We start from the raw sequence: 24577 nt of genomic DNA on the forward strand, positions 1-24577 counted from the left end.
ACAAAATCCTAAGAAAGTCAAGAAAACATTAGAAATGGAGGACGGGATCAAAACGATCGAGGGAGTCAGAAGGCTCAACCCCCCAAACCTTTTCCTGACAGCGGACAGAAAGCTTGGTACCATCCCACACTACTTGGAAAAATTCCCAGACCAAAGAATTAGAAACAACTTTCTCAGGCTCAGACTGAACATAGCCCATACGGGTGAAATACTGGACCAAGGAAACCAGGGCGAGAAGGCAATAAGCCTTTGCAAGATCTGTGCCTCTCCGAACTTACAATCCCTCAAACATTTGCTGCTGGAGTGCGGAGGCACATGGGCGATTAGAGTATCATCAATGGGGAGATTTGTAACCAGAGAGGAGAGCCTAGTCCAGGATGCCTTTTGGGACAGACTGATCTCTGGCCAAGAACTAATGCTAACTGCGGAGATAGTAAACATTTTGGAGAAGCTTACTATCTTAAGGAACTATCAACAGACTAGCCATGTTCTTGAACCCTCCAGCCAATGGGATCAGTCTACTTAGTATATCCCTGGTTTCTGAGCCTTTATTTTACCCTTTTATTTTACCCTTTTACTTTACACTTTCACTTTCTGTTTTCCTAAATATGCAGGAAAAAAACTGCTTTTTGCATGAAATCTGAACTTTTAATACTCTTCTTTTGTAAAGGTTTTCTCATAAACCAAAAACAAATAAAAAAAAATTTTTAAAAAAAAGTTTATCTATGCTGGATGCTGTCAGAGGGGCGTGGGCCAAAATTCCCTTCTCCGAGGAGGGCGCCACTGGAAACAGGACATTGTCACAATGATTTAGCCAGATCTGGTTTAGTCAGGTGATCCTTCTGGACACACATAAATGAGGGACAAGCAACAAGAGACAATGGGAATTGGCCTGGCAGTAACCTTTTGACACGGTAGAGTCCGTTGCCAGAAGTGCACAAAAAAAGCTCACCTGGACTGGACGAATGGATGGGTTAGCTTGTTAGCAACGGGTTAATGCTAGGATACAGTTCATGTGTCTTGAAAAATCGAACTGAAAAAAACCTTTTTACACATCCCAGCCAACAGGACAGCACAACAGACATCACCAACCTCATCACTGAAGTAAAAAGTGCAACAGAGCTTGGTTATGAAAGGAAAGCCGAGGGATATAACAGCGTCACAGAGGGAGGATAGCTCTGCAGCAACTTGCTCACCTTGGAAACAAGACGACATGAAGCAGTACAGGTTCGATCCCCGGGTCTGCGCTTAGAAACCTCTGGGTATTAAGCGTGTTATAAATACGCAACTAAGAGATAGATTCCTATAACAGCCCCTTGATGCCCCCGGGGCAGTGTGAGCGCTTTAAAAATGCAAAATAAATAAATAAATGCTTCAGTACCCGGTCATTGTATCATGAACATTACAGAGTGGTACATAACAGAGTGGAAAATAACACTGAAAAGATTAAATAGATATATAAAGGGTAGTGGGGCAAGGGGTTAAAATGGGGCATGATGGGGTTGGGGTGTTGTTATAACGGTGAAACATTGACCCCCCTCCCCAATAAAATAAAATAAAATCTGTATTTTCCAGTGTTTTGACCGCAATGAAATGTACCACTCTGTAATTGTGATGGGTAAAAATCACATTTAACCTACGCTTCCTGCTACAAACAAGATAAATAGCTAGTGCCTATATGTGCACAGGTTTTCTACTGAGCGATTTGTCAGGCATATATTTACCACATGCTTGCAATAAAATATGTTTTCAACATTGATGATAACTGACTTTCCTGCTCCTGTATTTCCTTATTTAGTAAGCCTCTTTCTCAGAATATGGCGAATAGTTGTATGCAACCTGTCACATAGGCCTGTAAGTAATGCTCAATATATATTCTGATGTCCTCTCTGTCAGTGAACCTATACTAGAAAGGATGGGTCTTCACAGAGATAAGGGAACTGGTTTATGTATTTTTGGTAGAAAGTGTAACATTAGAATCAAGTGATAGGCAGAATGCAGATAGAAACATTCATCGTTATTTGCTAATCCAATCTCCTAACAATAGAGGATGTGCCATCTGAATTCTGGGAATGGAATTATGGTTGAGTTTAGTGTGCACATCTTCGATCGCATAATTGCCCCTGGCCCTCTTGCTAATGTTCACAGGCCTTCATGATCTAGGAATTCAGCATTTGATATTTTACAGCATGTTGAGTATGGAGGAGCAAGCTGTCCACTTTGTCCATGTGCTGTTTGAGGAATTGGTCTTCTTTCTAAACCATTTTTTGCAATGCATATATTGTGCTACCTGCCAGAAGAATTGGATTGAACAGAGATTTTGGTTTTAAGTAGATGTCTGCATTTGTAAATGGGTTAATATATACATTCGTACAGGGCTCTTTAAGGTACCAGTTCAGTCCCTGTGTTGCTCATTTCTAAGTTTAGGAGACACTGGTGGGACTCATTACAAGTATGGCAATGCAGGAAAAAAGTGGTGGTAATTCCGTAACTGTGTAAAGGAGGTCCCAGACATGACCTGCACCCCTACCCCTCATTTCGAGCTACCAGGATGGCACTCGACAAGGCACGTGACGTATGAAGAGCAAATGAACCAACAGAGAGTTGTACTAGGACTCTGCCCAGTATACATTAGAAGATCTGTACCCGTTGAAGCGCCCATAACCAGACAACCCTGGGCAGCACGGTACCCTAACAGACAGCCATACCTGCCACCAATACGAAATGAGGAGTGCCTACATACGGTCCACGAAGAGACCCCAAGAGCCCTAATGGAAGGCCAGTGGAAATGACACAAGGGCCTGAACAGACTTGTGAATGAACAAAAAGTCACTATCGACTAGAACACGCCAGCGTAAGTAATTACAAAAATAAATGTAATGGACACAGAGGAGAGACAATGTTAAAACGTGAGGAAACAGTGCGACGAGACAAGATGGAAGCAACCGACCTGTTAACCGCGTATAAATAGGCTTGGAACACAAGATGCTAAGAAATCGATACTGCTTGCAAGGCTTAGTAGAAGATAGAGCGGCAGCGCCAACCATACATCTACCTCAATAAGGCACATTATACAAGTGCGACTCCATTTTGTAAAGCAGAAATGGGCCTGGGCTGCCAGAGGCCTGGCAGGCCAAGTTTCACAACTCAGCCAGAACAGAGAAGAAGAGCAGAATCGAAACTTAACAGAGAGCGGCTCATGCCTGGGAAATCGAGGTCACCCAGAGAAAGGGAGGAGAGCGTCAGCTTGCAAGAACCAAACTTCGGAGCATACCAGCTAGCCCCTGAAGGTCAAGATAAGAGAGGCCACAGCAGATGGCAGGGCCGAAGCAGAATTAATTAAATACAATAAAAGCTGGAAACTGAAGCAAATTCATGGTGAACAGACACGTGACCAGCCAGGCGCGAAGAGGTACCATCGCCTGATGTCATCCAGAACCCAGGATGCCATAACTTTTCCCGATAAGAGGCTACAGTCTCGAGGCCAAACCCAGCCAACTAATTGACACATAGCCCTAAGATACTGATTGATGGAAGGGAGGCAGGGTGAAACTTTGTACACCAGGCCCATAGGTGTCCATTCTGCATACTGCTAATTAAAATGGGGATTTATGTCTAGGGGTGTAACTTGCCCAATCACAATTGACCAAGTTATCTGGAGACCTATAGATAGTAGAACCAATGAGAGTTATCCAATCTGCATGCCCTATTATCATATACAGATAAACATAAATTACCTTCCCTAACCAATTATATTGCATGTCGAGTTTTTTAGAGTTAGACATCAATGATGACGAATGTTGCCTATAAGAATTGCTGTTTAACTAAAGTTCGAGGAAGTCGGAGCGAGTCAGGTGATCGCAATGCTGCTGATTCCCATTTGTTTCTCTGTTTGATGTACTTGTCATTAAACGGACTTCCCTTTGCCAACCTACTGAGTCCTCATTGTTGAGTCGTGTTGGAGTAAGTGAATCCTGCACCCCCTGTCCTCACATGGTGCAGCTATCTTGTCTAACAAGTTCTAAAGGGTGAGCGCTGACCAATGGGCCCGTCAGTATCTCCTTCCCCTCCTGAACACTTGGTAGCAGAGGATGGTTTCGGCCATAGATTATAGATTATCGATTGATATAGTTATAAGACACCTTTAGACCGAAGGCATGAAGTAACTCTAGGTCTTCGGTAAGATCACGAGTCCTTTCGCCATTCGACTGAGTAGACTGAGAAGCTCCCCGTGGACAATGATAGAGTAAAATTTCTAAAATCTTACTTGGGTCTGAAAGAACCCGCCTTTCCAAGCATAACCCTTCTCATTCCCATGGGCAGCGGATCGGACGAAAACCTTAAAAGCAGGAAGAGGAAGGGGCGGTGATCCCAGAAGTTCCAGAGAGGAAACAATGCGATCAGTGAGTGAAGCAATAGAACTCGTTACTTAGGCAAATGTCGTGTCGGCACTAGAGCCAGTAAGGGAAAAGTAACGGTGGGCGGCGGAGAAAATAAAGTAGTTAGAAGTAGAGAAGACTGTATATATATATAGGGGGTAATGACTTGGGGATAAAGAAATAAAGAGTGGATACCAGGGGGGCACCTGAGACAAAACGTAAGGATTACCAGGGGGGCACCTGAGACAAAACGTAAGGATTACCAGGGGGGCGCCTGAGACAAAAACGTAAGGATTCGCCTTGTTCCTGCGCTTTAAAGAGTGCTCAGAAGGAACATGAACCCACAGTGGGGGGACAATTTAGGCTACGGTGACGATTAAAGACGGCATCAAAGGGGTTCGTTCACATCTCATGACAGGGAAGAATAGTTCACTCTTTAAGGCTGTTTTACAGCATATGACTACCTTCCAACACGCCACATATACTGGCAAGAAGCTGGAGAAACGCCTTGCCGTCCTCGAACTTTGGAAAATGTTTGAGCAGGCGAAGGAGGAAGAACCACCCGCAGATTGGATATTAAATGTATATACAGATGGATTGAGACCCCTACCGCACCCCCTGCCCCACCTGAGCCAGTGATCCAAGGGCATAAGTCAGAGGGTATTTACCCACTAAGGGAACTGAAGGCAGCCACGGGGTAGAGCAACCCGGCATGTGAGTCACCTACATACAGTAGTGACGAAATCAAAGAAAAGGAGCAGGAAAGTAATCTTGCCTCCGCAATACCGAGGGACAAGGAGAGACACAGTGATGAAGGAGAGGATCAGGCACAGAGTAGTGCATCTCTCGAGAAAGAGAGAGAACGAATGAAGCGGAACAGAAGTGATGAGTTAGCAATCACAAAAGATGAATGGATGGGAGGACAGACACTATTGAAATTAGATGGAAAAGGAAGTGATGATGTGAGGCCGAGGGAGCGACCTGATGAGGCGCAGAGAAAGGAACAAGAGAAAGAAAAGGAAATAAGAGACGAGAGGGTAAGAAAGAACGATAGGTTAAGGCGAGAACAACTATATCACGAGGAGCAAGGAATTCCACTCAAGTCGCACACCGTGCGCAGCCTATGAAAAGTACAGGCAGAATATGCTAAAGTTACAGGAAGAAAGGAGAGTGCACGAAAGGAAAGTAAAGAAGTGGGAAGATGAGGAAAGTAGAAGGGCAAGGGAACGTAGAAATGAACGGATGAGGGAAGTAGATAAGGCTAGAGAAGAAGCAAAGAAGCTAAAAGAAATAGATAAGGAAGCAGAACGTAAGCACAGACAGAGGGCACGAGATCTAGAATATTTGCAACGGGAAGTTAAAAAACCCAATCCTGTTGTAGAATGGGAAGACATAGAAGAATTATTTCCTGCAAGCGATGAAGTACCAGGTAAAAGCGGGACAAATATTGAGGATGACTTCAACACCAGAAGCATTGGGGAAACTATTGATAAAATCTATGACGAGATGGGGGTAGAACTAATTTACTAAGGGGAAAGGGAAGATGAGCGCGTAGAAAGTACTCAGCTATATGACACTGAGGATGTCAACCGAAGTAGTGGGAGCAGGGGATTGTCCCTAGACATACTACAGAGAAGGCAGAATGTAGAGGATGCAAGGAGTTGTGTAAATTGGGAGCACTCAGAATCTGACTCCGAAGGGGATACAGAAGATGAGACATATGAAAAAGGGAGACGGCGCGAAAAGCGGATCCCAAGGGACCAGGAAATACGATGGTCAGACGCTAGCGGGTCCACAAGTAGGGCACCGAAGTCTGCCGCGCAGTCCGGCCGACAAGAAGGAACACCCCACAGTCAGAGGGGGGCGGCAGCACCTGCCTATGCAGACAGATTAAGGGCATTGCCAGGTAGACGGCAAGGCGGGAATGCCACACTGGCAATAGAACGGAGAGCTATGGGGAAAGAGAAGGAGGACTGTGCATTCCAATCCCCGTTGCTAGAAAAGGGGGGAGCAAGACCACAATATATTCCATGGCCACACATGGACCGAGAGAACCTTAAAAATAAGCTTCAATGCTGACGTCGGGAGCCGGAAAGTGGATACATGAGTCAGAGAAATTGACGTGGGGTGTCACCTTAGCTATAGGAGACATAAAGTGCCTCCTAATTGCCATACTTGGTGAAAGAGCCGATGATGTATGGAAACGGGCAGGCTATCCTAGGGTGACCCTAACTAACACCTCCCATGTCGGAGCACCATTTAATAACTGTAGGGCAGCAGTGTGGAAAGCACTGCAAATGCTATATCCAGACACGTCTGATATGGGAGCTATAATGACTCGAAAAATGAAAGAATCAGAGGATCCGTTGATTTATATCCAGAATTTTCAAGACGCATGGGTACTCGAAACGCATGAGTCTTGGACAAAATCTATCCTTGTATTATACCATATATTGTGCCAAGAGTTACCAGAGCCAGTGCAAAAACAGCTTAAGAAATTGGTAGGAATAGAAGCTAAACCATGGGCTGAAATACAGTTGACAATTGCACACTATTGTAGATTGTTGCAAGAAAAGATTAGGAAAAAGGAGGCAACTCGTAAGGGAGAGGAGGCAAAGCTGGTGCAAAAGAAGCTCTCGAAGTATGCTCTCGAGGGAGCCATGCTCACCAGCCCAGCCGAACCAAGCACACAGCAAGCGACAAACCCATTGCAGAATAATCAGGGTAACACAGAATTTTACCCGAGGAGAAGGGGTTTTGGAAGTAGAGGATGGCAGAGTAATCAGAGAGGGTTTCGAGGTAACCAAGGAGGTTTTCAGAATGTTCAAGGTGGCTTTCAGAATGCACAGATGGGTGGTCCAGCTATGCCAGATGGACAAATGGCCTGACCACCGCCAGTGTGTTGGCTGTGTGGAATGACAGGACACGTAGCGCGCATGTGCAGAAGCCAAGGCATGTGGCAAAACAGCCAAGGGCTGGGGACAGGCATGGTGAATCAACCTGCCACCCTGCAGCAGGGCGGTGCACAAAATTACGCAGTGCAGCCGCAGGCGTCAGGCATGCAGCAAGGTGCACAGCAAGCGGTTCAACCACCGAACATGGGGAATTTGCCACAGGGACAACCCGAGCAGATGCCGCCACAGATGATACAGGGTAATAATTCCGGAGGGGGAGTTAACCGTGGGAATGGGGGAGCACACAAGTATACAGTGGACCGAACCTGTACATGATATAGGACAGCTCACGGGGGACTCTGATGTGCTCTATCCTATCAGTGACACCAGACCCTAACAGGGAACCAAGGGTGAATGTCACCATAGGGGGGAAAGAATATTCCTTCTTAGTTGACATGGGTGCAATGCGCTCGTGCATACGAGAAAGCAAGTTTTCCTTGTCCGGCGAGGCTATAGATACTCAGAGTTTCACGGGAGCTCATAGTAGAGTTCCCTTTACAGACGCACTCCCAGTTCCAGTGGGGGAGCGCGAAATGAATGTACCTTTGTTATATTCGCGTCAGACCCGAGTAAATATTCTGGGTCGGCACCTGATGACTAAATTAAACATGACCATCACGTTTACCGAGAATGGTATAGTGTGCTCCACCCCAGGAATGCATTATTCAAACGTGTGCGAAATGATCAGAGCATACTCAGGACGTATAGCCATAAGAGCTATACCGTTAGAACCAGAAGTCTTTGCATATGGCGTGCGGGTGCTTATGGTGGGATTGCCAGGCCTCGCAGACAAAACTATGAGAACCCCTGTTGAGTTTCTATTCAGATTAAGAATACCCATGCACAAAGAGGAGGTACAAGTATTTCCCTTAATGATACAATCGGCTGCATTGCGAGTAAAAGTCGTATTGGTCGAAGGATATGACGATGAAGGCAGACAATGGTGTGCGATTATCACCATTGAAGAAGGGTATCGAGTGACTGACGTCACCGATGACGATCTGTTCGAAGAGCACCCCGACCTAGAGGAGACAAGGGTAGAAGTGAGTCTCATATTTTGGGTCAAAATGATCAAATGGGAAATGCCGCAGAGAATGCTGTTGGCACTGATACGTCCAGAGTACTTTGATGATGACATGGCCCAAGTGCCTGCCGCAGTATGGACTACAGGGCCCTATGACATAGGTCTCCTGAAGGGGGCAGGTGAAGTGAAGATCAAATTGAAACCAGGAGCGATTTTGCCATGAGCACGACAATACCCCATGTCCAGAGAGGCAGAGGAAGGGATCGCAAAGACAATTTCTGCCATGATGGAGCAGGGCATCCTAGTGACGTCAGAATCAACTTGCAATACAGTGATTTATCCTGTCAAGAAATCAAAGGGAGTGTCTTGGCGTTTGATCCAAGATTTACGAGCACTAAACGATATAGTTGAAGCCGAATTCCCTCTAGTCCCTAATCCATCCACAATACTGTGTAACATACCCACTGAGGCAAAATATTTCACGGTAATTGATTTGAAAAATTAGTTTTTCTCGATTCCGTTGCACCATGAATCACAAGACCTGACGTCATTCACTTTCAGACAAATGCGCCTGAAAAGCATGAAGTTGCCACAGGGGTACTGCGAGTCCCCGTCTATTTTCAACAGAGGCTGCAAACGGACCTCAACAATATTGCGGTGGCCAGTGTTGTTTTGCAGTATGTAGAAGACATTCTGATCTGCAGCACCACTGAAGAGCAATGCAGGCGTGACTCTGTCCAGCTACTAACTATACTGGCTGAGAAAGGATACACAGTTGATAAGGAAAAGCTACAGTACTGTCAGCAAGAAGTGTTGTACATAGGGCAACTGATCTCGCATGAAGGGAAAAAGGTAACCCCAGAAAGGGCTGAAGCTATCATGAACACAGCCAAGCCGCGCAAGATAAAACAAATGCAAAGCTTCTTAGGCATGTGCAATTATGTCAGAGCATGGGTCTTTGACTACAGCTCATATACCAAGCCCTTACTGCAGGCCCTAAAGAAGGTCCAGGCGACAAGGGAAGATATCGACTGGACTGAGGCAATGGAAAAAGCGTTTGCAGAACTCAAGGGGCAATTTCTAAGGCCCCAGTTCTCGGGATTCTTAATTACGCAGAGGAATTCTAACTGTTCTCGCACACCAATGGCAATTTTATGACGGCAGTGCTCGCACAGCGAACCTCGCTGGAGTACATGCCCCTAGCATATTACAGTGGGAGTCTGGACCCGGTCAAGAAGGGCCACTTCCCATGCAAACAAAACCTAGCTGGTGCTGCATTATCTATCGAAAAGGCTTCATCCATTGTGATGGGGTGCTCCATGACATTGTATGTTGAGCACTCACTGTTCGCCATACTAGAGAAGCCAAAGGGCACACTGACATCTCAAAGAGCATCCGCCTATGAGGTGATTATCTCTAATCCATCGATCAAGATAGTGCGATGTAAAACTGTAAACCCTGCTATGTTCATAGCTGAGACAGTCACAGAGGGAGAACCTATACATGACTGTGCAAACTATGAGGAATTCTATGATGAGATCCCCATGGTAAAGGAAAATGCCCTGGCGAGTGGAGAGATCGTCTTCATTGATGGGTCTTCGAGAATCGACCAAGAAGATGGACAAAAGTATACAGGCATGGCCTGTGTGAAACACCTGGCGAACAGGGAGTTTCGAGTACTCGTTAGTGAACGAATACCATCCCATTATTTAGCACAGGCTGCAGAACTATTGGCATTGATACTCACCATTGAGAATCATGCCGACCAGGAAGTAACAGTGTATAGTGACTCCGCCGATGTGGCGTCCACCGTGCACGCAGGACTAGCACTCTGGAAAAGGAGGGGCTACCTCCGAGCAGACGGCACGCCAGTGCAGCACGCAGCCTTATTGGACAGGCTGATAAAATCATTACAGCTCCCAGTGGGCATAGTGGTCGTGAAATGCGCCGCCCATACCAAGGGGACAGATTTCGTGTCATGTGGCAACCATGAAGCGGACACGGAAGCCAAACGTATGGCATCCAAGAGTGAAACAATCATGGACGTGGAGGTGACACATACCCATGAGCGGATGATGATAGCGCGAGCCACACCAGAAGCCTATAGTAATATGGGGCAGACTCAGCTAATGGAGCTCCAGGGGGAGGCATCTCAGGAGGAGAAAAATCTGTGGAAGCGTCAAGGGTGTTCTTTAAACCCCTCTGACGGATTAGGGAGGCAAGACAGCACTGGTAAACCAGTAATGCCTGTCACCCTTCTAAAGGTAGCTTTAGAATAACTACACTACCCCATCCACATGACAAAAGAAAATCTTGCTGCAACGCTCGCAGAAGACTGGTTCACACTGAATTTAGCAGAGCATGTTGCATTTTTCATGGTGAACTGCATTATCTGCGAGCAGTTCACCGCTGGGCACACATTAAAAGTAGTGAGAGGAATAATTCCCAGACCAAATGGACCATTCCAGCACTTACATATCGACTATGTCGACATGATTCAAGTGGGCAACGGGTACAGGTATTTAATTGTGGTAGTGTGTCCATTCTCTGGATGGATATAAGCAGGCCTCTGTACACACCCCAACGCTACCTGTGCTGCCAAGTTCCTGGTAAGAGAAGTGTTCCCTAGATGGGGTTGTGCGAGGTAATGAGATCAGATAATGGGGCTCACTTTGTAAATTCAGTCTTCGAACAGATTAGTTTGTTGCTTGGTATAAAGCACAAGTTCTTGTTGGCATATCATCCTGAGGGGAATGTGATATGTGAACGGATCAACGGCTTGCTTAAGGAGAGGATAGCCGAGTTGAAGCTCACATTAAAGAAGGGATGGCTGCACTGTCTACCATTGGCATTGTATGCACTTCGGAACCACCCAGGCTCCGACCATCATCTCACGCCGCACAAGATAGTTACAGGCAGAAGGATGAGGACCCCCCCTTACCCCTTGAGATAGAGCTAGTTGTGATGCCCAGCCGACTAGAGAGGTGCTGGGAACAGAGATGCAAAAGTACCTAGACTGTATGACATCCAGTGCCTCTGTCATTACAGACCAGTTGCAGCGATGGCGAAAGGGGGACGGCGCAGCACGAAGCACGGAAGGAAGTGCTGAAGCAGACACCGAGCAAGGTGTACATGCACCCCTCGTCTTCCCTGGTGACAGTGTACTGATGAAGAACTTTAGCAGGAAAAGGTGGGACGAGCCAAGATTTAATGGCCCGTTCACTGTAGAAGACTGCACCCCATCCACCATCAAGCTCCAGTGCAGAAGGGGATGGATCTTCCTAAATTAAACCCTATATAGGAGAGGGCCCTCCAGCTACGGCTAACTTTGAATAATCTACATGAGGAAGAACATCGGCACGTGCAGACAAGATCCATGGTGAGGAAGAAGGACGCATGAGCAGCAAAACAAACGGCAAAAGAATCCAGTAACATTGTGGCTTTCAAAACAAGACATTTCCTCAAACCAAGTGAAGGATGATAAAAGGACAATAATATGGACATTCTGTGCAGTTAAAATTGAAGTGTAAAGGAAGAGAATCGCACATCCAAAGCTGCAATAACGCTACTCATATGAACGTAAAGCCACGCAAATCATTGAAAAGGCCCTAAGGCTCTGGAAAAAAGAAAATAAGACACTCCTGAGAACCAAAAAACGATATTAACCAGTACCAAGACCTTGTTCACAGAACCTATGGTATCCCCCAGTCGAAACATCACGGAGGATGTGCTTTCCTGTTTCCGGTTAGTATTAGAGACATATCCATCACTTGTAGGGAGAGTTACCAGTATCACAGACTGTATTCAAGATCCGGCAAACAAGAAAATAATCTGGCAACTGCTGACTGTTATCGCGGAAGCCTTCATTATACTGACCGAGTACGGTGATAAGGGTACAGATGCTTCCACCACAAGTGATCATTGATGAACTGACATATACTCTATTTTTCCGCATCATAGAGAAATGCCCAGGACTCATCGGGAGAACCACAGACACTTTATCCTTTATCAGAGACCCAAGAAACAACGAATTCCTGAACCAAGTGTGGTACAAACTGAACTACGTGGTCGCGATCCACGCAGCAGGAAAGTGTAAAAACTGTTCACGTCACAAAAAAGGCCTATGATCTAGAGACCAGAAAATCAGAACGAATGTCATTGTCACCAGAGGACAGCAGATATGCATACCGTGTCTTCTTTCACCTCATTGAGAACTTTCCAGAACTCCTGGGTAGACCAAACAATGTTGGCGTACCCGCATTCCTCAGAGAACCAGTAAAGAACGCGCAATTAAAGAAGCTCCTGAGAGCCATCATAGCGCAACTACGAAGCAATTATGGTCATCCACTGCTGAGGAGATCCTTAGAAGGAGGAGATCCACAGTGAGACTTTCCGCCGTGGAACAGATCAAGGAGAGAGACACTGTTCTTCAACCTGTCGCAGAGAGACCGAGCGAAAGGAGCGGACACAAGAACTTCACCGTCTTATTTTCCTTTTTCTTCATTTTTCTAATTTTTTCCTATTTTTTCATATGTTTACTTTTATTTTTATTTTTGTTTTTCTTTTTACAGCATTTTATTTTTGTGTGATTTTTAGCAGTTGCAGCTTTTCATTCTTTCACATTCAGCAAGTTCCAGCAAGTCCTCAGGACCAAGACAAATTCAAGGCGTGCATTGGGACCTCACCTATAATCGCTATGCATAATGAATGTGATGTACCGAGACTGCTAGCCTAACCCTTTTCCATAGTCTAGCACACGAACTGTACTGAGTACCCAGAGACTACTGTCGTCACCCAAGAGGGGGGACACTTGAAAAGCACTCGACACTTTAGTAATAATAACTGTAAAAGCTACAAGATCAGAGCAAGACAAGAATAAAAGATTGACTATGGACTTGGTCACCATGGGGGCCCAGAACAGTAACTTAGTTTTACCCCCAACAGAAGGGCGCCACCACTTCCCTGGAAGAAAATGCTGCACACTGTCATTCCGAACAATGATGTGCATATGAACAGTGATTATTATTGTTTTTTCTGTCATAAACAATCAGAACTGTTTTCTTTATTGGTGCATGAAGCGTCCCGATTCCAGTGTACCCACCAGATAATGTACACACGGGTCCTATGAAAGCACCCAGGCCCTATGTAGTGATTCCAGTTCCCAGAAGAGCTGATGATAAAACAAACTAACTGAACCTAAATGTAATTAGCAGTGACACATACACACTTGAGGCGACGAATGAAGAGAAAAGCTGGAGACAGGGTCAGCACGGGATGAATGGTAACATAGCACTGACCACGGCACGCACCCACACACAGAATGCACACAAACAAGGGCAAGTGTCAATGGCTACAAGGCCTCCCACGAAGGCAGCATAGAAGGAGAAACTGCCTGTCATACATTCAATTCCAGAGAATATTGGAAGTGACCAAGAAAAACCAAGTCAAAAACCAAAGACAGAGGGGATGGCAAAATCCCTCAAAAGAACAGAAGTGGCCACAAAATAATTCACAGAGAAGACACAAATGCTAATGGAGTATTTGTTCCCATTCATAGTCAGAGCAAAGAAACTGCATGAGGAACTGAAAGTCAGGACTATAGAGAGTATAACAGCAAGCACACCAGCTCAAACACAAGGAACAAGCTCCAGACCTACAACACAGCCACGCATTGGGGAGCTGGGGAGCCAATGGTGGTTAGATGAAATCTATGACAACATACAAAGGGGAAGAAAAGAAAACACAAACCCTTCTCCTACCACAGTGATACAGTCAAGGCAGCCAGCTCCACCGAGATAACCAGAGAGGAAGAGCAGCACAGACGCATTTGGAGCCATAGTCATAGCAAACTACAGAAGAATGCTGAGAGTCAAGAGAAGCCCTCATGAAGATAACAATGAACTTGATGATTACCTGGATAGCACAGCCCATCTCGGAAACAACATATGGTACCAAAACATGAAGGAAGTAGGACGAAGGAAGTTAGAAGGAGAATGCTTCATCTGTGCACTCCTACCATACAGTATGGGAAAATCCAAGATCTTTGTGGCTGTAGAAATTGATGTCCAGACAGCACACTGTATGTCGCACGTAGCAATGTGCAAAACCAGAGGCCAGTTCATGGGCAGCGATGCCTCCCTGAAATGGGCAACTGAAGTAATGGATCCTGATGAGGATGATTATGTTCAAGACATAAAAACAAGAAACAGAGCTCATACTAGGAACCATTTTATCAGGTATGAGAACCCACGTGTAAAAGGGGCAGGAATTAGATGGGAAGTGAACCAGAAGCTAAATATCTGAGGAAAAACTCCAGAAGAAGGCCGAAGTTGGAAGAACAGGGGCCAGATGCAGATTTGGGGGACAGTGCATTCACCAGACAGATGGGAAAAAGGAGTGGTGATCTGCAGAGGCTGGATGGTCGCCGGACATTACGAACCTACCATCAACATAGTGCGGAAAGGATGCAAGCCATTATGGCCAAAACTTGCAAAATTACTCACATGGGTCAAAGACATAGGGGGACCCCTGCAGATAGTACCACTAGAGAACCCAAAACTATGCTTCAGAAACAATGGTACTAGGAAGATGGGAGAGAATCAGAACTGTGGACAAGTCTTCGACGCCCCAAGAATGGTACATGGAACCGCATTGATTATGGGTCACTACCGGGCGTGTGAATCCAAGGTATAAATAAGGCTGCCGAGAAACTGGGGAGGCATATGCACAATAGTGAATGTCCATGTTCCTGCACTAGTTATCCCCAAGAATGACCTGAATTTGGACAGTTTCCCGAAAGCAGATGCTCATCTAAGGAGAAGGAGATCTGTGGAACTGGTATCCAGGATGAAAAGAGAAAATTACTTTTCTACCAAATCAGAAGAGGCATTTCATGCATTCCCCTATGAACACAGGCTATTCAGCCTCTCAGCAGCCACCTCAACAGTATTAACAACATTACTCCTGCCCCACATCCAAATTGTAGTGAATGCTAAATGGTTGCAGATAACCCGATGGGAGTTATTGCAGACCATCAATACCACCATAAAAGGATTCAACGCAATCAAAGAAGAGCTGAGAGTATCAGACTGATGACCCTGCAAAACAGATATGTGCTTGACATGATCACAGCGATGGATGGAGGTGTTTGTGCAAAAATCGGAGAATCATGTTGCACATTTGTACCATCACACGATGAAGAAAACGGAACCCTAACAGAGGCCATAAGCATGCTGATAAGCCTGAAAAACCAGATGATCGATGAAAGTGATGAAGTGGACGATGACAGCTGGTTCAGAGACCTAGCCACATGTGTCCCACAATGGATGGCAGATACATTAAAGTTTCGGAGAGCTTTACTAGCAATGGTATTGCTAGGATTCTGTGTTATCAAGATAATCAGTACACAGTGCCAGAAAACTGCGAAGAAAGCCATAGGGATGAAAATAATGGTAGATGTTGAACAAAGATGGAAGAATAGAGACCTAACTGATGAAGAAATAAGAGACTTCGTGAAGGCCAGCAAATTTGCGCCAGAAGGAACGAAGTTCACATATCCTAAAAAGCAAAGAAGGTATGAAGGAAAATGGATCTATTGCAGTCCAAATGGACAATGCCAGCTAATCCCCTGGAACAAAGATGAACATGTGAAAACAGCAAGGAGTTTGAAAGGCGTGATAAAAATATGGACTCAAAGTCACAAATGTTCACACCAGCATGTGCCAACCCTGAAGACGATGAACAAAACACTGAAGAATCAAAGGAAATAGAGATGAAAAATGAAGCAGAAGTGGTCGATTAACCGACCAGAGGGTGGGTGTAAAGGAGGTCCCGGACATGACCTGCACCCCTGCCCCTCATTTCGAGGTTCCATGATGGCACTCGCCAAGGCACGTGACATATGAAGAGCAAATTAACCAACAGAGAGTTGTACTAGGACTTTGCCCAGTATACATTAGAAGATCTGTACCCGTTGAAGTGCCCATAACCAGACAACCCTGGGCAGCACAGTACCCTATCAGACAGCCATACCTGCCGCCAATACGAAATGAGGAGTGCCTACATATGGTCCACGAAGAGACCCCAAGAGCCCTAATGAAAGGCCAGTGGAAATGACACAAGGGCCTGAACAGACTCGTGAATGAACAAAAAGTCACTATCGACTAGAACACGCCACCGTAAGTAATTATGAAAATAAATGTAATGGACACAGAGGAGAGACAATGTTAAAACATGAGGAAACAGTGCCAAGAGACAAGATGGAAGCAAGCGACCTGTTAACCGCGTGTAAATAGGCTTGGAATGCAAGATGCTAAGAAATCGATACTGCTTGCAAGGCTTAGTAAAAGATAGAGCGGCAAGCGCCAACCATATATCTACCTCAATAAGGCACATTATACAAGTGCGACTCCATTTTGTAAAGCAGAAATGGGCCGGGGCTGACAGAGGCCTGGCAGGCCAAGTTTCACAACTCAGCCAGAACAGAGAAGAAGAGCGGAATCGAAACTCAACAGAGAGCGGCTCATGCCTGGGAAATCGAGGTCACCCATAGAAAGGGAGGAGAGCGTCAGCTCGCAAGAACCAAACTTCGGAGCATACCAGCTCGCCTGTGAAGGTCAAGATAAGAGAGGCCCAGGCAGATGGCAGTGCCGGAGCTTAATTAAATACAATAAAAGCTGGAAACTGAAGCAAATTCATGGTGAACAGACACGTGACCAGCCAGGCGCGAAGAGGTACCATCACCTGATGTCATCCAGAACCCAGGATGCCATAACTTCTCCTGATAAGAGGCTACAGTCTCGAGACCAAACCCAGCCAACTAATTGACACATAGCCCTAAAATACTGATTGATGGAAGGTAGGCAGGTTGAAACCTGGTACACCATGCCCTTGGGTGTCCATTCTGCATATTATTAATTAAAATGGGGATTTATGTCTAGGGGTGTAACCTGCCCAATAACAATGGACCAAGTTATCTGGCGTCCTACAGATAGTAGAACCAATGAGACGTCATACTTGTAGTGACGTCAATCACGTGTGATGTAGTGGGATGGGCGTAGACGCCCACCCGATAAGAGTTATCCAATCCACATGCCCTATTATCATATAGAGATATAGTACCTATAAATAAGTTACCTTTCCTAACCAATTATATTGCATGTCGAGTTTTTTAGAGTTAGACGTCAATGATGACGAATATTGCCTATAAGAATTGCTGTTCAACTAAAGTTCGAGGAAGTTGGAGCGAGTCAGGTGATCGCAACGCTGCTGATTCCCATTTGTTTCTCTGTTTGATGTACTTGTCATTAAACAGACTTCCCTTTGCCAACTTACTGAGTCCTCATTATTGAGTCGTGTTGGAGTAAATGAATCCTGCACCCCCTGTCCTCACATGGTGCAGCTATCTTGTCTTACAAGTTCTAGAGGGTGAGCGCTGACCAATGGGCCCATCAGTAACTCCTTCCCCTCCTGAACAACTGCCACTTTTCCCGTACTGCCAAACTAAACGTTTAGTGGTGGGGTGGCCGGATTTACCAGCAGATTCCCCCCGCCCCAAGGGAACTTCACTGGCAATTCCCCCCATGGACTCCTATGGACTTGCGGCAGATCAACGGACAGTAACGGTAATAGCATTTGGTGGGATCCCGCCACATTTACATATGGCATCCCACCAAACTTATAATGTGATCCACTGTATATTTCAAAGGTCACTTACATCTGGTGTGCACATCATTGCCTGGCCTGTGGATGTCAGTACAAAAGGATTCCAGGCAAACACCTTTTTTCTGCCACTTCTTCTTCTGCAACAGTCAGTGTTTGCTTGAAGCAAAGTCTATTTCTTCTTGCCTTATTAGCAAGTGTTCATTGGTATAGATGTTTCTCTTTTCTTTCCTTTATCCTGACCTCTGGACTCTCCACATAGGGATGTGTCCTGGCACTTACTTTATGCCACCTTTAAAAAAGATGATGTTGTTGATGCCCCTGAAAAACATGTGGAACAAGATGGAGTATATACATCAGCGGGCAATGCCAAAGATGCTGGTTTGCCAGCAGGCTGCTTCTCACTTGGAGTTCTACAGCACATTAATAATCACAAGTTGGTGGAAGTGTAGCGTCCTGACGTCCTGGGGATAATGAGTTCTCTGTGTACTCCCAGCCCATAATTCCTGTAGCAGGATCCAGTGCCTCCTTGGTAGGTTGGACGATATTCAATACTTCACTAAGGCGACTTGTCTAGATCGCTCATTGTCTGATCTCTCCCCCTTAGATGCATGCGTACCATAGATGGGTGGCTCATGCCTCACCAGTGCCTACTTTGAGACTTCCCATTGAAGGTATCTCTGATGTTCCTTTCATTAAATTGATCCAGTCTGATATCGATATATCCTGTAATACCAATGGTGACATGGTCGGGCTACAGATCGTCATATGGAAGGTAGCTAAGGTGACAATACAGGGAATGTTCACTATAGCATGTTACGGTATCTGTGTCTGGAGCTGATCATCTGGAGCAGGAGCATGTCATCAGATCAAAGGTGGCTGGGGGAGCTACCTCTGGATATAAGCCATTTGGGTGCTACCCATGCAGGCATTTAAAAACCAAGCATATCGATTGAAATGAGTTCCTATCAATGATCAGAAGTAACACAGCTCTCCACGGAAATGTGTAACTTGTCTGAGCTTTCTGGGTGCACAGATGAGAGGGGCGGGGACGGGGGGGGGGGGTTGTATATCATGTAGCTTTTTCCTTTGACATGCAGGGACATGTGCATGAAAGGCATTGACTTAATCCAGGAATGGCTACCTGGGATCCTGCCATAACAGAGGAGCTCCCTTTGAGAATAAAAGAGGGGGCTAGTTTAGGATCATCAGCTGGTAGAAGCAGACCTGATAATAACTTCTCTTCTTTGGGAATTTATGCTCAGATTGACATCCAAATTAATCTCACGTTTCTCAGTTTGGGAAAGGTGGAGTGGGAGTAGAGACCCCAAAAGCAGGAAGGGTGTGAGATGAGCGATTGTTGTAATATTTATAAAGACATTTGCCCGGCGAATTAAAACGACCGTTTTCACTTCATCAACTTGAGGTACACCCATTTTCCCTAGTGGCAATTTCCGTTGCCACATTATGGGAGGTATCTTAGTTGTTGGAGATACGCAGGTAAATGTGCGTGGGATGTTCCTGACGGGCTTCATATGAAAGACTAATGGGGAAATGCAACATGTTGCAACAACCTGTAATGAACGGGGCTTCCAGTCTTATTGTCTGGCGTCAGTTGGAGGGAAAGTTTTGAAACTATTTAAGAGATATTTTAAATGCTGCAGTGCATTTTCCAGGAGGAGGTCATCGTTGTCATGTGCAAAGGCTGCCAACGAATCAAGGAGAAGGAGCTTTGAGAGGGAGACTTTGAAGTCTTTGGCAAGACTGTGTTCCCATACAGTCATAAACGTGTCTAAAGTGGAAGCCAGACTGAAAAACGTCCAACGGATGAAGGCTTTCTGAATGGGTCTTGGTTTGGTGATGACTTGTTCTAGAATCTTGGTGACCCAAGGGAAGGCTGCTGTAGGGTCAGAATGAGGGGCTCAAGTGTGGACCTTTGAAGGGTGGAGTGGTGAGAGGGACCATTTGAGAATCAGGAACTACACCATGATGAAGTGATAGATTGAGTCGTTCTATGATGGCTCCCACCAGAATTGTATCACAATCTGAAGCAAGAGCAACGGGTCCATAGGTCGATTGATTCTTTTGTAGATTATTATAAATTATTTTTTTGTTGTCAGTGGCAGTATAGCTTTCTTGTGCAACTTTTGTGAAAGTGAACAAGGAAACTGGTTGTATTGGGGATGGGGCAAAGGCTGATCCAGAACGCCTGGCAATGCAGGATGGAATCCAAGATGTCATTTGGTGAAGCGGGTTTTCAAACTGAACTATGAAGCTTTTAAGGTTTGTGAAAGCACATTAGGTAAGCTCTAGGTCACATGATATAGGCAGTGCTTACCATCTAATGAATGTTGAATATGTGTGCGTATAGTAACAATTTAAAGTTGATTGCATCTGTGGTGTCTATAATTCAGAAATGACAATATGTATTTCATCGAACAGTTTAGGAAAATTTCGAGGATTAATGTCGGACAACACAAGCAGGTTTAGCTGCAAAGGAGAGGTTATCCACAACTTTTTAAACACCAGCACCTTCACCGAGTACACCGTTGTGGAGGAATGCGCCGTTGTCAGGATAGATGATGCAGCTCCCCTGGATCAAGTTTGTCTGTTCGGCTGTGGGTTTTCAACTGGCTATGGATCTGCTGTCAATCTCGCTAAGGTAAATATCACAATGTGATAATATTCCTCTTAATAGAAACAGCAGGGTACAAATATGGCATACTAAGGTGAAATGGCTGCGAAACATACAACACACTATATACTGACAATTGCGTTAAATTGTGTCACTGCAGACTCCCTGGACCAACTCCCCAATCCACACCAAGTTTATCAGTGAGTGACTGAGTGTAATACCTCATAAAGTGCACTCTGAAAAGTGCACCCCTCTTGACGCTGTGTATTCAATCATCCCTTTGCTTCTGTAGTAAGAAATCCTGGAATAATCAGCAATGCTTTCAATAAGCTGGGCACATTCCAAGAGCCCAGAAATATGGACATGTGGTCTCTTTCCCACAGTCCATTGATCTCGAGGGGAAAAAGACGGCATAGCATTGGCCGCATTCTTTCAGGCCAAGTAGGCCAAGCCCCACCCCACGAGTGTGTGCAGGGGCTGACAGGTGCTTCCTCAGCAGCCCGGAAGAAGGAAGGCATGAAGTGTGTGTGTGTGTGTGTATGTTTCTGAGGGCGGGGTGGGGGTGCAATGTTTTTTTGCTGGGAGTCAGAGGGGGAGTGAACGAAGAGTTGGGGGTCAAAACCCCTGATAAGAAATTTCTGCCAATGCATGAGAAAAGTGGGGGTGGGTGGGGCAGCGGTTCCATAGCAATGGTTTGGGGTATAACCCCCCAACAAATCTGCCCTTTCCCTCGGGTTGAAGGTCACTTTGAATCAACCTTAAAACAAAGCTGCCTTTTTTGAGTGCAGCCTTCAGAATACAGGATTTTGACATAGAATCCAATTGTGTTTAAACGGAAAGCCAAGCAAGTGTCCAATGAAGTTGTGTTCCAAAGATATTTACCAAACGTTTGAAGGTAAAATTATTATTATCCTCCGGTAATTATAAAGCTGAAACACTCGCTGAGAACAGCAGAGAAGCCCACATCGAGAAGGTTGAAGGTGTGCAATTGCAGGAACAACAGTAAGAGTGCGTAACAGATGGAATAATCATGTGGGGAATGGGCCCCACATACATGCATACAATGGTGGAACAGAGGTTTGAGCCACGGGTGGAGGTTGCCTGATTAAGCATTATCTCACCCAAGGTCTCACTGTGGGGGAAGGGCAGCTCACTTGAAGTTGCTAATGCATGCTTTAGAAGGCATGCATTGTGACACCAGAGTGGTTGACAGTTTATGCAGGTGACTAGAAAGAGGAGCGTGCAATAACAGGTTGGTTTGACTAGGGATCAAGGACACCCCTTTGGGGCTTATCCAGGTCCTCATATTTTACAACTGCAATGGCACAAAAAACAAATACAAAATATTTAGGCCAGACAAGGAAAAAAGAGGCCAAGGAGTTGTTGTGGGTCATACTCAAGGAGCACTTTAATATGATACTCGGTGAGGTGCACCCCCTCATTTGTGGGCAGTGATCACAAAGTATGTTTTAGTTTTAGACGGTATATTGCTTCATTTAGTGAGGAGCAGAGGGTTACACTCCCTGCCCTGGTTTGCCACAAACCACAATACATTTGGTGCTGTCCTATTTAAGGAGAAACTCCCCGTGCTCAACTCTCAAAGCTTCAACTCCAATTCAAAAACATCATTTAGCGTTCTTGTGAACAATACATGAAAGTTAAATAGCTCATAAGTCACCATCGCGAAAAATTAAGTTAACTGACCATTGAACCAAAATACTCAAGGACGCCATGGTGTGAAAAGTAGCTTTTTCTGGAGCCTGATTACAATAAGCAATTCCGCACCCTGATGGGATTCCAGATACCAATATTGCACCAAGTTAGCCGGGACATGCATGGTTGGACCACCTTAAAGTTAAGAGTTTAAGGATGTCTTCTCACACCATTAATATAGGAAGAAGCCAGGGCCTGACAAGACCGGCACCCACATTTCAGGACCCCCACCGTAATCCAGGTTTTCCATTCAGCTCCTATGGCCAGCATCTCCCTCCTCTTCTTGTAGAACAGAAATGATTGTTCCCTCTTCACACAGGATGATTGTGTGCAAACCTTGTCTACTATCAGCCTATCAGTCCACTGGATTTCCGCTCCCAGCAATAAGTCACAATGCTTTGAAGGAAAATGCGGCAGTAGACCCTGCAGGGAAATATATTGTCCAACAGACAGGCATAATTCAGGAAATGACTAGAAACCTTGGGCAGTGTTTTCTTTTGGATCTTATTAGAAACAGTTATGATAACCTGAATGGAGATCTGCTATGCATAGCATTTAATGACCTGAAACAGGCCTTTGATTCACGTAATAGCGACCTGCTCTTTTAGTCTCTTATCCCACTGGTATTGGATCTTGCACTAGTGCACGCAATTGAAGTTTACCACCTAACGTTAATTCTGCTAGGGAACACATTTTCAAGCATGGGCAGTTGACATTGTCCTTTCCTGTTGTATGGTGTGCAATTTAGTTGGCCTTCACTTTAGCCCCTACTTAAACAATGGCACAGTTGTTTTACAGGGGCATCTGGGGATGTCCCACATATAGGTAACATATGTTCCGGGAGTTCCTCTTCGCTACTACTTTTTGATGGTGCGAAATTCTCGGAAAATGGATAGCCTTTTAGGGGCAAGGTTTGGAGGACGTTTTGAAGAATTGATGGTCCCCTGCGCAATTCATTGGTTGAGTTAATTAATCTGATATGTCCTGCAGCCTGTAATATGGTTTGTCTGGGAACAAAAACTCCAAAGGTTACATGAGGTATTAACTATGGGTGAAGATGCAAACCTTGTTTATTAATGGCACTGGAGAATGGTTTTAACCCTTAGTTTCATGTTTTTCGGTTTGAAAGAAGTTAGCATCTCTTGGTTGGTTTTCAAATGTAAGGTTTATTAGTTGGTAAGTATCCAGTGGCCTTGCATGGGCGCTAGGTGCATGTGAGAAACAAGCCAACACGTGTTTTAACCTAAGTATTTATCAAGTCGAAAGGCAATGGTGGGTGGTCCTTATACGGGCATCTGAGCCTAGGGTGTTCAGGCATTGTGCATACTGCTGGGCGGTTTGATAGCCAATCTGGTAGATAATCGGGTTGAATCCCGTCGTTCAGCAGTGTGAGCTCCAACGGAGGACTTTGAACATTTTTGGCAGGCTTTGAAACTGTCTAGAAGAGCAGTGTTATGGTGCCTGAGGGGTGGGAAATCCCCAGAACAACTTGCTTTAGGCAGGCTTGCTGAAGGAAAATAATTATACTTTTTATTGTTAAATTAGCAAACAAAATCCTCAATTCCTGTTTCTCATGCCTAACAAAATGGGAAAGATAGGGGTGCACTAGAGAAGAGAGCCGGAGGGTTCCTTTGCTTTCACCATCGTTCTTAAGGGGCATACTGTCAGATACCCACTGCTGGGACTTTCTGGGGAAGCCGCTACATCAGCTATGGAGTCAAACACAGTGGACATTGGGGACAAAGCAAATCAGAACTGTGGGCAATGCATTCCTGTGCTGGCTGGCAGGTTTGCACATTGGACTTCAGTCATCATATTGAGAGGGCCTTGGTTAAGCATTTATTTTTTTGCCCACTAATCTTCAGGCCCAAAAAGAATGAGCTTTGGGCCTTCGTTACAGTGTTGGGCGTAAAGCATGTGTAAAAGGCTATGGAGACTAGTATGTCTATTGCTCAGTCGGCTGTAGCCTTCACAGTCTACCCATACCTCAGCAGGGCATAGAGCAGCTGTCAATGGGAAATGCATAACCTCATTGCTGACTTGTGTTGGCCATGGCATACACATTTGGCCATGCACAGTGTAAGGGTGCAGAAGGAGGAGACTGACACACAGGTGGTTGTTGGCATATACCTTTATTGTACCATACCAGGGTTGTCCAAGTCCGGAATCTTGACAGGTTTTCAGGATAGCCCTCATCAATATTCATGAGGAA

General features: G+C 45.3%; 1 pseudogene; it reads left to right on the forward strand.

Annotated features, from left to right (window-relative positions):
• The window catches only part of LOC138515195 (alcohol dehydrogenase 1-like), a 328151-nt pseudogene that overhangs the window by 144558 nt on the left and 159016 nt on the right, over nucleotides 1-24577 (forward strand).

The sequence above is a fragment of the Ambystoma mexicanum genome, chromosome 6q (assembly GCF_040938575.1).
Source record: "Ambystoma mexicanum isolate Mex_15411 chromosome 6q, UKY_AmexF1_1, whole genome shotgun sequence".
In the NCBI taxonomy this organism is placed as follows: Eukaryota; Metazoa; Chordata; class Amphibia; order Caudata; family Ambystomatidae; genus Ambystoma; species Ambystoma mexicanum.